Source organism: Triticum dicoccoides, chromosome 4B (genome assembly GCF_002162155.2).
Source record: "Triticum dicoccoides isolate Atlit2015 ecotype Zavitan chromosome 4B, WEW_v2.0, whole genome shotgun sequence".
Taxonomy (NCBI): Eukaryota; Viridiplantae; Streptophyta; class Magnoliopsida; order Poales; family Poaceae; genus Triticum; species Triticum dicoccoides.
The window spans coordinates 134,833,799-134,847,386 of NC_041387.1; positions in this window are offsets into that span (position 1 = coordinate 134,833,799).

Below are 13,588 nucleotides of genomic sequence, written 5' to 3' on the forward strand. Positions count from 1 at the left end.
CTTATTTTGCCTATATATACTCTTATACCCTAGAAACATCAGGGGGAGCCATGAAACCACTTTTCTACCGCTGCAACCTTCTGTACCCGTGAGATCCCGTCTTGGGGCCTTTTCCGACGATCTGACGGAGGGGTAATCAATCACGGAGAGCTTCTATATCAACACCATTTTCTCTCCGATGAAGCATCAGTAGTTTCCCACAAACCTTCGCGTCCATAGTTATTAGCTAGATGGCTTCTTCTCTCTCTTTGATTCTCAATACAAAGTTCTCCTCGATGTTCTTGGAGATCTATTCGATGTAATTCTTTTGCGGTGTGTTTGTCTAGATCCGATGAATTGTGGATTTATGAACAAGATTATCTATGAATATTATTTGGTTCTTCTCTGAATTCTTATATGCACGATTTGATATCTTTGCAAGGCTCTTCGAATTATTGGTTTAGTTTGGCCTACTAGATTGATCTTTCTTGCAATGGGAGAAGTGCTTAGCTTTGGGTTCAATCTTGCGGTGTCCTTTCCCAGTGACAGTAGGGGAAGCAAGGCACGTATTGTATTGTTGCCATTGAGGATAAAAAGATGGGGTTTATATCATATTGCTTGAGTTTATCCCTCTACATCATGTCATCTTGCTTAATGCGTTACTCCGTTCTTATGAACTTAATACTCTAGATGCATGCTGGATAGCGGCCGATGTGTGGAGTAATAGTAGTAGATGCAGAATCGTTTCGGTCTACTTGACACGCACGCGATGCCTAAGTTCATGATCATTGCCTTAGATATCTTAATAATTATGCGCTTTTCTATCAATTGCTCGGCAGTAATTTGTTCACCTATCGTGATACATGCTATCTTGAGATAAGCCACTAGTGAAACCTATGGCCCCTGGATCTCTTTCCTAATATACTACATCTCTTTTCCTTTATATCGCATCTCGTTTACTATTTTGCAATCTTTAACTTCCAGTCTATACAACAAAAATACCAAAAATATTTACTTTATTATCTCTATCAGATCTCACTTTTGCGAGTGACTGTGAAGGGATTGACAGCCCCTTTATCATGTTGGTTGCAAGGTTCTTGCTTTATTGTGCAGGTACTAGGTGACTTGTGCATTATCTCCTACTGGATTGATCCCTTGGTTCTCAAAACCGAGGAAATACTTATGCTACTTTGCTGCATCACCCTTTCCTCTTCAAGGGAAAAACCAACACAAGGTCAAGAGGTAGCATGGACTCGCGCAGCCGTTACCCTTCGTGGGTTGAAGTCTCCATGAACGTGGATGTATGATAGCACCACCTACCGGAACCACGCCAAAAATCTCCGTGTCAACATTGCGTTTTCTCCCTCCAAACTCCTCCCATTTACCTTCATATGCAATGATTTACATTCCACTGCTATTCTCTTACAATTGCGTGTGTAGGTTGATTGCTTGACTAGTGCTAAGTTGCTAAAATCTACCAAGAATTAAAATTGGGAAAAGGCTAGGTTTTTATGGTCAAGTAGTCTAATCACCCCCCCCCCCTCTAGACATACTTTCGATCCTACAGTTAGGATGTTGAGGTAATTCGAGGTGATAGTAAAATTCTCAATTCCACGCCACTGCAGTTGATTGGGGAGTACCAGGTAAACCCACATCTGGATGCATCCACAGGGAAACCCTTAATTAACCATATGTGATAACCGGCATTAGGAAGCTACGGTTGGTGGCGTATGTAGCATGAAACCTACGTGAGAGTAAAGCATGTTCTACATCAGGAACCACCCACTTATGCATATGAAGAATGGATAGAGGATACGATAGAGAGCATTTTCTCCACACTTGTTGCACAAGTCATATTTGGAGTGATGACTTCGGAACTCTCGAGAACATTTTACTACTCAAGCACCATCTCTACTAACGTAGTAACTTTCTATTCCTGTTTTTACCTTCTACTTCATAGTGTAGTAAACACCATTTTATTATGTTTCACTAGCAACTGATATAGTAGACTATTTTCGAACTCCGCTTTGGGGCATACGTAAATGCGTTAAGTTACAACGTAGTTGTGGGGTTTGTGGCGCCTTCCTTTCGGCTCCTGTGAGTTCGACACTTTACTTATCACGATAGTGCTACAACATCCTTGTGTAACTGCAGGTCATCAATTTTTTTGATAACAAGGTGTTTTCATTATTGATTGCATCCTAACAATGCTTATGATCAAGAAAATATAATCATAATCAATACATGAGCTAATTTTATATGCATGACTAGGGATCATATTGGTGTTTATGTTTCAACACATGCATTGAGTTTTCTCTGAATCTCATATCCAAGAATCAATGCAATTTAGCACATAAATATAAACTTAATTATGAAAATAAAAATATAATAATACATTTATTTATTGCCTCTAAGGCACATTTCCAACAACCAAACTATCGTGGACTTAACACGGCAGATGACCTAGCAAAAGGACTTAGGTGTGGAGCCATCGCAACTAGGTTAGCTTGAAAGGGTTAAAAGGGACAAAGGACATAGAGAGTTTACCCTGGTTCTGCTAAGCTTTCCTTACAATACAAGTTAAACATATGGCGGCTCATTCCTTTGGGCCTTAAGTCGCCTCTGAGTCTTGGGCCTTCAACAAGCCTGCTTCATGAACCGCCATCTTCATATCTTCTTGTGCCTCGTCGGGCTTCTTCATCTTAAGCCTCCAGCAGCGTGACCCAGCACCTCCTGGGCGGGTCATATCCAATAGTTATATCCCCAACATTAGGCCCCAGGTTGATTTGAACTTGTTCACATCAATCTTCAGTATTTTGATTTAGCAGAATCGTCCATCGTCAATTCTTTACCAATTTATTGTAACTCGCCATGACGTCACATCTCAGAGTTGTGTTAACCCGCCATGACATCATCTCGCGTTAACTTCGCACGAAGCCCGTGACCTCTCAATAGATCTTTATCTTTAATGGACCTCCCGAAAATCGAGGCGTTCATATAGCCACATAATCATTTTTCGGCCTCCTTGATTCTCGCGCATGCCATCTACCCACTTCCTTATAAATAGGGACGGGGGCCTTCTTTTCACTTTTACTTTGCCCCCTCATCTTCATCTTCTTCCTCGCGACGCCTCAGTCAACCTGAGCTCCACCACCGCCGTCTCCGTCCAGCATCCTCAACTCCGGCCGCTGCATCGACCTGATCGGACTAGAGCACTGTCGCACACCTCCAATGTTCCTCAACATCAGTAAGTATTCACTTTTCCCCGTATTAGATCTGCATTAGGGTTTTCACCATTCATCGGTGTTCTTCATCGTTCCTCATTTACCTTTCTTGGTTGCGTAGTTTGATCTGAATATAGTACCAAAGTTGTACGGCAGTAGTTTAGCACCCCTTTTCAATCACAGAAGATCCTCCCTCTGAACAAAAAACTCATTTGAGCATACGAGTTCTTCTGCTGCCGCCACCTCAGGTTTAGAATTTACTTTATTTTGTGAACTGTTGCAGATCCAAAACCATAGAACCAATCTGTAGAACTTGTTTGTCCATCACTTAGCAAAAATTCACTTATAGATTTGTAAACTTATAGGCGGCTTATAGGAACTGTTGCACTGAAATGTATAGGCAGCTTATATGATAGCCGTAACCCTCCATATAGCATTAGTCCCCTTGTTAAGCCGCCAATATATGCTCTCCATCCGTATAACCCGACACTGTCTTCCGGTTTAACCATGTTAATCTTCATAGTATTTATTCTTCTGCCTTGCAAACTGGCCTTGCATAACATACTTACTTTTTTATCACTGGCCGGCTTAATAGTATAACCTTAAACCGGCAATATCCTTCTTTTCTAGGCTTCATCAACAAAATGACAAAATATGTCACCTCATGCAACTGGGTCGCTTCCCGGGTTACCGAGCAAACACTGAACAAGCACGGTCAAGTGGGCATCTTACTTGCAAAGAACGTCATCCATTGGAGGGTCCCGGACACAGAAACCACTCCTGACCCCAAAGAAGGCGGAGTCATTGTTTTTACTGACCATATGCTCCGCGGGTTTACCCCACCTGGATCAAAATCCTTCGGTGATGTGTTGCATTTCTTCAAGCTTCATCCTCAAGATATTGGGCCCAATTCTGTTTCAAAAATCTGCAACGTCCAAGTGTTTTGTGAAGTGTACCTTCAACAAGATCCCACTATCGAATTGTTCAGGGAATTTTACTACCTGAACTGCCAGACTGAGTTTACAAATGGGCCCAGCCTAGTACTAGGGGGCATTTCAATTCAAAGGCGCAAAGAAGCGACTTTTCCTGCCGCCACACTCCCTATTCATCCCAAGGACAAGAATCAGACTTGGTTTTACTGTAAATGGGTGCAGAAATATATGCCCATATTTTCAAAGATAAGAGCCCTGATGGCCAATGGCTTAACTAGAGTTGATTTGGTTCGTTGCTGGGTTGCATGGAGAATCTTGCCCTTAAGCCGTCGGTCTGGCTTAATGTGCGAGAATAACGGCGATGCCAAAGACCCGTTGCGTTACTCTCCAATCCGCCTGGATGACGAACAAATCAATGATATGGCTAAGACTCTACTCAATGAGAGTCTAGAAACTTGTAGCAAAGTGGGGCCGAACCCCTTCTGCACCCTCAACTAGCCGCCGGCTATAAGAATTTTTCAAGCCCTTTTTACTAACTCTTTATTTATCAACCTGCCTTCTCATTATCACTTGAATTTTGTAGGCTGACTCCCCCTTTTGGAGTAAAAAGCTTCAGGATAAGCCGGCCAAGAAGAGCGGGACAAAGAATACGGCTCCCAAAAAGCCTTCCAAGAAGAAAACAAACACCACAGAGCTTTTTGCTTTGACTGACGATGAGTCGGGGGTAGAACTTGACTCCCTTGGCCCTTTCTTTGTACACCCTATTGATGTTGAAAACTCTCAGGATGACGCGGAAGGAAGTCAAGCAAATGTTGAAGAGGTAACTATCCTTTCCTCCGACTCTGAACCTCTGACAAGACAGAAAGTTCGTTAGGCAAGCCGGAAAGTAAGGTTTTCTCACCCTTTAGCTTACATGGATCTCAACTTTATTTTGAAGAAGCAGTAGCATAAAGCTCGCCACACAACCCGGAACAACGGTGATGAGATTCTCTCCTCCGGCTTACCCAACACGTCGGTTCCTCGCAAGCGTCGAGCAGAGGTTTCACAACTTTCCAACTAGCTTTTCCAAAGGCAGGTTGATACGTCTCCAACGTATCGACTTTTTCTCACATTTTCATCTTGTTTTGGACTCTAATTTGCATGATTTGAATGAAACTAACCCGGACTGACGCTGTTCTCAACAGAACTACCATGGTGTTGTTTTTGTGCAGAAATAAAAGTTCTTGTAATGGAACGAAACTTTGCGAGGATTTTTTATATCAATAATAAGAATTTTTTGGAGCCAAGACCTACAGGAGAGGGGCACCTGGGTGGGCACAACCCACCAGGGCACGCCCCCTGTCCTGGCATGCCCAAGTGGGTTGTCCCCACCTGGTGGCCGCGCAGACGACCCCCCTGATACTATAAAATCACATATTTCCAGAAAAAATCAGGGAGAAAGAATTATCACGATCCATGAGACGGAGCCGCCGCTAAGCCCTGTTCTTCCTTGGGATGGCAGATCTGGAGTCTATTTGGGGCTCCGAAGAGGGGGATCTTTGTTCTTCATCATCACCAACCCATCTCCATTGCCAATTCCATGATGCTCCCCACCGGGAGAAGGTAATTCCTTCGTAGGCTTGCTGGTCGGTGAGGAGTTGGATGAGATTCATCATGTAATCAAGTTAGTTTTGTTAGGGCCTGATCCCTAGTATCCACTATGTTCTTAGATTGATGTTGCTATGACTTTGCTATGCTTAATGCTTGTCACTTTGGGCCCGGGTGCCATGATTTCAGATCTGAACCATTTATTTTATCATCTTTATATCCATGTTCTAGATCCGATCTTGCAAGTTATAGTCACCTACTACGGTAATGACCCGACAACCCTGGAGTGACAACAACCGGGCCCACTCTTGGTGATGACCGTAGTTTGAGGAGTTCATGTATTCACTATGTGTTAATGCTTTGTTCCGGTTCTCTATTAAAGGAGTCCTTAATATCCCTTAGTTTCCAATATGGACCCGCTACCTCGAGAGGGTAGGACAAAAGATGTCATGCAAGTTCTTTTGATAAAGCACGTATGACTATTTACGGAATACATGCCTACATTATATCGATGAACTGGAGCTAGTGTTGTATCGCCCTAGGTTATAATTTTCACATGATGAATATCATCCAACAAGTCACCGATCCAATGCCTATGAATTTATCATATATTGTTTCTGCTAAGTTACTACTGTTGGTACTGCTATCGTTACCGTTATTGTTACCATCGTTGCTGTCACTACTATCAAAAATATCAAACTACTTTGCTACTGATCACTTTGCTGCAGATAATTAATCTCCAGGTGTGGTTGAATTGACAACTCAGCTGCTAATACCTTCAAATATTCTTTGGCTCCCCTTGTGTCGAATCTATAAATTTGGGTTAAATACTTACCCTTGAAAACTGTTGCGATCCCCTATACTTGTGGGTTTTCAAGACCTTTTTCTAGCGTTGTTGCCGGGGAGCATAGCTATATTTGTTGAGTCACTTGGGATTATTATCAATTTATCACTATGAAGAATCTGAAGGATGCTAAGACTAAGATATTTCCCTCAAAGACGAGGGGAGGTAAGGAACTGTCATCCAGTTCTGCTTTAGATTCACCTTCTGTTATGAGTAAACTTGCAACAACACCACATGCAATTAATTCTGATATGTCGCAAGTTATTGATGATCCTACTTCTACTATGAATGATGCTAGTACCATGCTTGATAATGATGATGTGCCACTTGGTGAATTTCTGGATGAACAAATTGCTAGAGTGATACAACATGATGTTGTTGAATCTGATGATGAGCTTGAAACTGAAACTCCCGAAACACTTGCTAGAGCTATCCCTCCTAGATATGAACTGCCTAAGGTACCGTAAGGCTATGTTATGAGTGAAGAGGCAACTAGAGATATTCTTGCTTGTAAGGATAGAGATGATCTAGACAAATTATTACACAGGTATAAAGAAAAATCTCTGACTGCTAGAATGGAATGTGATCCTAAGTTTGCTACTTCACCTATTGCTATTGCTGATAAGGATTATGAATTATCTGTTGACCCGGAGTTAATCACTTTGGTTCAATCTGATCCTTTACATGGTTATGAAACTGAAACTGTTGTGGCAGATCTTACTAAGTTGAATGATATTGTCGGTGTTCTGGGAACGGGGGTCCCCAGAGTTGCCTGCCTGCGGCTGATACGTCTCCAATGTATCTACTTTTCCAAACACTTTTGCCCTTGTTTTGGACTCTAACTTGCATGATTTGAGTGAAACTAACCCGGACTGACACTGTTTTCAGCAGAACTGCCATGATGTTGTTTTATGTGTAGAAAACAAAAGTTCTCGGAATGTCCTGAAAATCCTCGGAGGAAAGTTTCGGAAACAAAAAATACTAGCGAAAGAATCAAGACTAGGGGGCCCACACCCTGTCCATGAGGGTGGGGGTGCACCCACCCCCCTAGGCACGCCCCCCTGTCTCGTGGGCCCCCTAAGGCTCTGCCGACCTCAACACCAACTCCATATATTCCGTCTCGCGGAGAAAAAAATCAGAGAGGAAGTTTCATCGTGTTTTACGATACGGAGTCGCCGCCAAGCCCTAATCTCTCTTGGGAGGGCTGATCTGGAGTCCGTTCGGGGCTCCGAAGAGGGGGATTCGTCGTCGTCGTCATCATCAACCATCCTCAATCACCAATTTCATGATGCTCACCGCCGTGCGTGAGTAATTCCATCGTAGGCTTGCTGGACAGTGATGGGTTGGATGAGATTTACCATGTAATCAAGTTAGCTTTGTTAGGGTTTGATCCCTAGTATACACTATGTTCTGAGATTGATGTTGTTGTGACTTTGCTATGCTTAATGCTTGTCACTAGGGCCGAGTGCCATGATTTCAGATCTGAACCTATTATGTTTTCATGAATATATTGTGTTCTTGATCCTATATTGCAAGTCTATAGTCACTTATTATGTGTTATGATCCGACAACCCCGAAGTGACAATAATCGGGATACTTCTCAATGATGACCGTAGTTTGAGGAGTTCATGTATTCACTATGTGCTAATGATTTGTTCCGGTTCTCTATTAAAAGGAGGCCTTAATATCCCTTAGTTTCCGTAAGGACCCCGATGCCACGGGAGGGTAGGAAAAAAGATGTCATGCAAGTTATTTTCCATAAGCACGTATGACTATATACGGAATACATGCCTACATTACATTGATGAATTGGAGCTAGTTCTGTGTCACCCTATGTTATAGCTATTACATGAGGAATCGCATCCGACATAATTATCCATCACTGATCCATTGCCTACGAGCTTTTCACATATTGTGCTTCGCTTATTTACTTTTCCGTTGCTATTGTTACAATTACTACAAAACCCAAAAATATTACTTTTACCACTGTTACCTTGATTATCATACTACTTTGCTACTAAATACTTTGCTGCAGATACTAAGTTGTCCAGGTGTGGTTGAATTGACAACTCAACTGCTAATACTCAATAATATTCTTTGGCTCCCCTTGTGTCGAATCAATAAATTTGGGTTGAATACTCTACCCTTGAAAGCTGTTGCGATCCCCTACACTTGTGGGTTATCAAGACTAATTTCTGGCGCCGTTGCCGGGGAGCATAGCTCTATTCTTTGAGTCACTTGGGATTTATATCTGTTGATCACTATGAAGAACTTGAAAGACGCAAAAACCAAGATTCGGCCCTCAACTACGAGGGGAGGTAAGGAACTGCCATCTAGCTCTGCACTAGATTCTCCTTCTGTTATGAGTAAGTTTGCGACACCTAAACCTGCTACTGCTATGAATTCTGATATGTCTCATGTTATTGATGATCCCACTTCTGCTATGCATGATACTTATGATGAAACTACTTCTGTGTGTGATACCACTTTGCCATTAGGTGAATTTCTTGATGAACAACTTGCTAGGGTTAGAGAGAATGAAATTATTGAAGATGCTATTATTGATGAAAGTGATGATGAAAGTTCTCCCCCTGATTATGAATTACCTGTTGTTCCTGAGGGTTATGTTATGAATGAGGAAGCTGCTAAAGCTATCTTTGCTTCTAAAGATAGATATGATCTTAAAAAGTTATTAGCTAAATGGAAGCAGCAGTCTCTTAATGCTAGAATGAAACCTGACCCTGCTTTTGCTACTTCACCTATCTGTGTTACTGATAAGGATTATGAATTCTTTGTTGATCCTGATATTATTACTTTGGTTGAATCTGATCCTTTTTATGGCCTTGAATCTGAAACTGTTGTGTCACATCTTACCAAGTTGAATGATATAGCCACCCTGTTTACTAATGATGATAAATCTCGCTATGACTATATCCTTAATATATTTCCGTTCTCATTAAAGGGTGATGCTAAGACTTGGTTTAATTCTCTTGCTCCTGGTTGTGTGCATAGTCCCCAGGATATGATTTATTACTTCTCTGCTAAATAGTTCCCTGCCCATAAGAAATAAGCTACCTTGCGCAAAATATATAATTTCGTGCAAATCAAAGAAGAGAGTCTCCCACAAGCTTGGGGGAGGCTTCTCCGATTACTTAATGCTTTGCCTGATCATCCTATTAAGAAAAATGAAATACTTGATATCTTTTATAATGGACTAACCAATCCTTCCAAGGACTACTTGGATAGTTGTGCTGGTTGTGTTTTCAGGGAAAGAACAGTCGACGAAGCTGAATTACTATTGAATAATATGTTGACTAATGAAAATAATTGCACTCTTCCTGAGCCAATTCCTGAGGCAATTCCTGAACCAATTGAGCCAACTCCTGAGCCTATTCCTAAACCCACTCCGAAGAAGAGAGGTGTTTTATTTCTCAGTCCTGAAGATATGCAATAGGCAAAGAAATCAATGGAAGAAAAAGGTATAAAAGCTGAAGATGTTAAGAATTTACCACCTATTGAAGAAATACATGGTATTAATATACCGCCTGTTGAAGAACCACATTGTCTTGATAACCCGACACAGGTACTAAATGTAAATTCTCTCTATAGATATGATAAAGTTGAAATTCCCTCTACTAAATTTCATAGCCCATGCTTGGATGAATTTGATGACTTTATGGCTAGACAAGAAAGTTTTAATGCTTATGTTGGTAGAGAATTAAAGAATAATGCTTTCGAGATAGGATGTGTAAGTGATTATATGGCTAGAGTTAAAGGTGAACTTAAACTCATTAGCAAATATGCGTCTATGGTTGCTACTCATGCTGAGCAAGTACTGAAAGCTCAAAATGATTTGCTTGATGAATTAAATAATAAACCTGATTTTGTTGTTAGAGTGGCTACTAGAACTGGTAGAATGACTCAGGAACCTTTGTATCCTGAAGGCCACCCTAAGAGAATCGAGCAAGATTCTCAGAGAAATAATTTAGAGGCACCTAGTTCTTCCAAAAAGAAGAAAAATAAAAATGATAGGAGTTTGCATGCTTCTAGTGAACCTGTTATAGACACACCTGAGAATCCCAATGATATCTCTGTTTCTGATGCTAAACACAATCAGGTGATGAACATGAACCTAGTGATAATGTTAATGATAATGTTCATGTCGATGCTCAACCTAGAAAAAATAATGAAGTAGAAGATGAACCTGTTGTTGATCTTGATAACCCACAATCAAAGAATCAACGTTATGATAAGAGAGATTTTGTTGCTAGGAAGCATGGTAGAGAAAGAGAACCATGGGTTCAGAAAACCATGCCCTTTCCTCCTAAACCATCCAAGACAAAGGATGATGAGGATTTTGAGCGCTTTGCTGAAATGATTAGACCTATTTTCTTACGTATGCGCTTAACTGATATGCTTAAAGTAAATCCTTATGCTAAGTATATGAAGGATATCATTACAAACAAAAGAAAGATACTGGAAGCTGAAATTTCCACCATGCTTGCTAATTACAGTTTTAAGGGTGGAATACCAAAGAAACTTGGAGATCCGGGGGTACCAACTATACCATGCTCCATTAAAAGAAATTATGTCAAAACTGCTTTATGTGATATTGGAGCCGGTGTTAGTGTTATGCCTCTATCTTTATATTGTAGACTTGAATTGAATAAGTTGACACCTACTAAAATATCTTTGCAAATGGCTGATAAATCAACCGCTATACCTGTCGGTATTTGTGAGGATGTGCCTATTGTGGTTGCAAATGTCACTATCTTAACAGACTTTGTTATTCTTGATATTCCCGAGGATGATAGTATGTCGATTATCCTTGGTAGACCTTTTTTGAATAATGTAGGGGCTGTTATTAACTGCAACAAAGGCAATGTCACTTTTCATGTTAATGGTAATGAGCATACGGTAAACTTTCCGAGGAAACAATCTCAAGTTCATAGCATCAATTCTATTGGAAAAGTTCCAACTATTATTATTGGAGGTTTAGAATTTCCTCTCCCTACTGTCAAGAAAAAGTATGATATTTTTATTGTTGGGGATTTTCATATCCCCGTTGAGGTAACTTAGTGTTATTCGAAATTTCTCCAGTTCCGTGTTATTCGGAATGAGTTTGTTAACAAGACTTGAGCAACCTTGTTAGTGGATTCATTTTGATGATCATGAGATGGATGAAACTAGAAGGCACAACCTTCTGTACCCTCTTTTTATTTTCTGTTATTTAGAATAAATAAAGCAAAAATAGTATTATCCGTCTGTTCTCTGAATTACCTGTGCAATAAAAAAATATCCCAAAAATAAAAGTGCTCCAAATGCCCCACAAATTTAGTATGATTTTTTATGGATTATTTGAGGATTTTAGGCACTGAAATCACTACAGGAGGGGCAAGCACTAGGCCACAAGAGTGGAGGGCGCCCCCCCCCCAGGCGTGCCCCCCTGTCTTGTGGGCCCATGGTGGTTCCCCTCCACTTATGCCAGCACCCACACACTCCATCTTCTTCCCAAAAAAATCCCCATCTAGCTCAAGCATGAGTTCTAGCTCATTTTGCTGCGATTTTCGATCTCCTTGCTCAAAGCTCCATTCACAAAACTGCTTTGGGAGATTGTTGCTTGGTATGTGACTCCTCCATTGATCCAATTAGTTTTTTGTTCTAGTGCTTTATTCATTGCAAATTTTTGCTGCATGTTTTTGAGCTTGCATGTCAATATTATGAGGTCCCAAGTAGTTCCAATGCATGATATAGGCTCTAGGCACTTGTAGGAGTAGTTGCTACCAATCTTGTTTGGTTTTATTCATTTTTATTTTGAAGTTACTAAAATTTCAGAAATTTTCAGAAAATGTTAAGGAGATTCTTGAGGGGCTCTTCTAGCCAAGGCTCCCAGGAAAAACAAGCTAAAGAGAAGGAAAAGGCCAAGTATAATCTTCCTCGCATCGTGGAAGTATGGCCATGTGAATGGCCATGCTATGATTTCTTAAAAGAAGCCGGTATTTATGAAGACTTTTATTCCTTGGTTGAAAATGCAGGCCTCACCGACTTCCTCCACGACCGGATCGATCAGTATCTCTTACTCACCAATACATTCATTCAAAACTTTTATTATTATCCTAAGAAGTCACCGCCTTCAGTATCATTTCATTTATATGATGAATTTAGGGAAATGTCTTTACGTATTTTTTATGCGGTATGTAGGATACCCTTTGAGGGAAAATTAGAGAAACCACATTGTAAAGATGTGGATGGCTTTTTTAACACTATCACTGTAGGGGATCTAAAGAAGGGTTCCGATGCGAGAATCTCTAGCATACACTTTCCTGTTTTACGCTACTTTGCCATATTTGCTAGTAGATGCTTGATTGGTCGTGGAAATCGTGGAAACTTTAATATCCCTGATATTATTATTCTTCACCATGCCTTGTTTGGAGATAATAATTTTAGTATGGATGCCGTTATTGCTAAACGGCTAAGCCTGAATCATACAAAAGGCCCCATCTTTGGAGGTATCTATGCTGCACGTCTTGCTAGACATTTTGAGATACCTATTAGGCACCATGAGAAAGAGGAGACAATATTGCCTCCTTACATTTTAGATTACAAGAGCATGGTAGCACATGAGTTCATTGTTGACAACAAAGAAAAGATGCTCTTGTATAACCTGAGATTTAATAAGAAACACAATGAGACTATTATTTTGCCTGCACCTCTATCGTTTGATTTGATTGCAGATAATTTTCTTGTCACACCGGAAGCAGTGTACGCTCATTGAGGCCAAGCATCCACTCCAAAACCTGAGCCTGAGCCGGAACCTGCACTGGACCCTTATCAAGCATCATCTTACCAGTAGGATCCGGAGGAGACGGCCAGCCAGTGGTATCCTGATTAAATCCCTTAGTACACCGGGGAGAGTAGCCGCGGTCCTTGGCATTAGACCAACTTAGGCCACAAGCCTAAGCTTGGGGGAGTACGTATTTCTCACCGACTTTACATTCATGTTCACACACTATTTTAGTCGT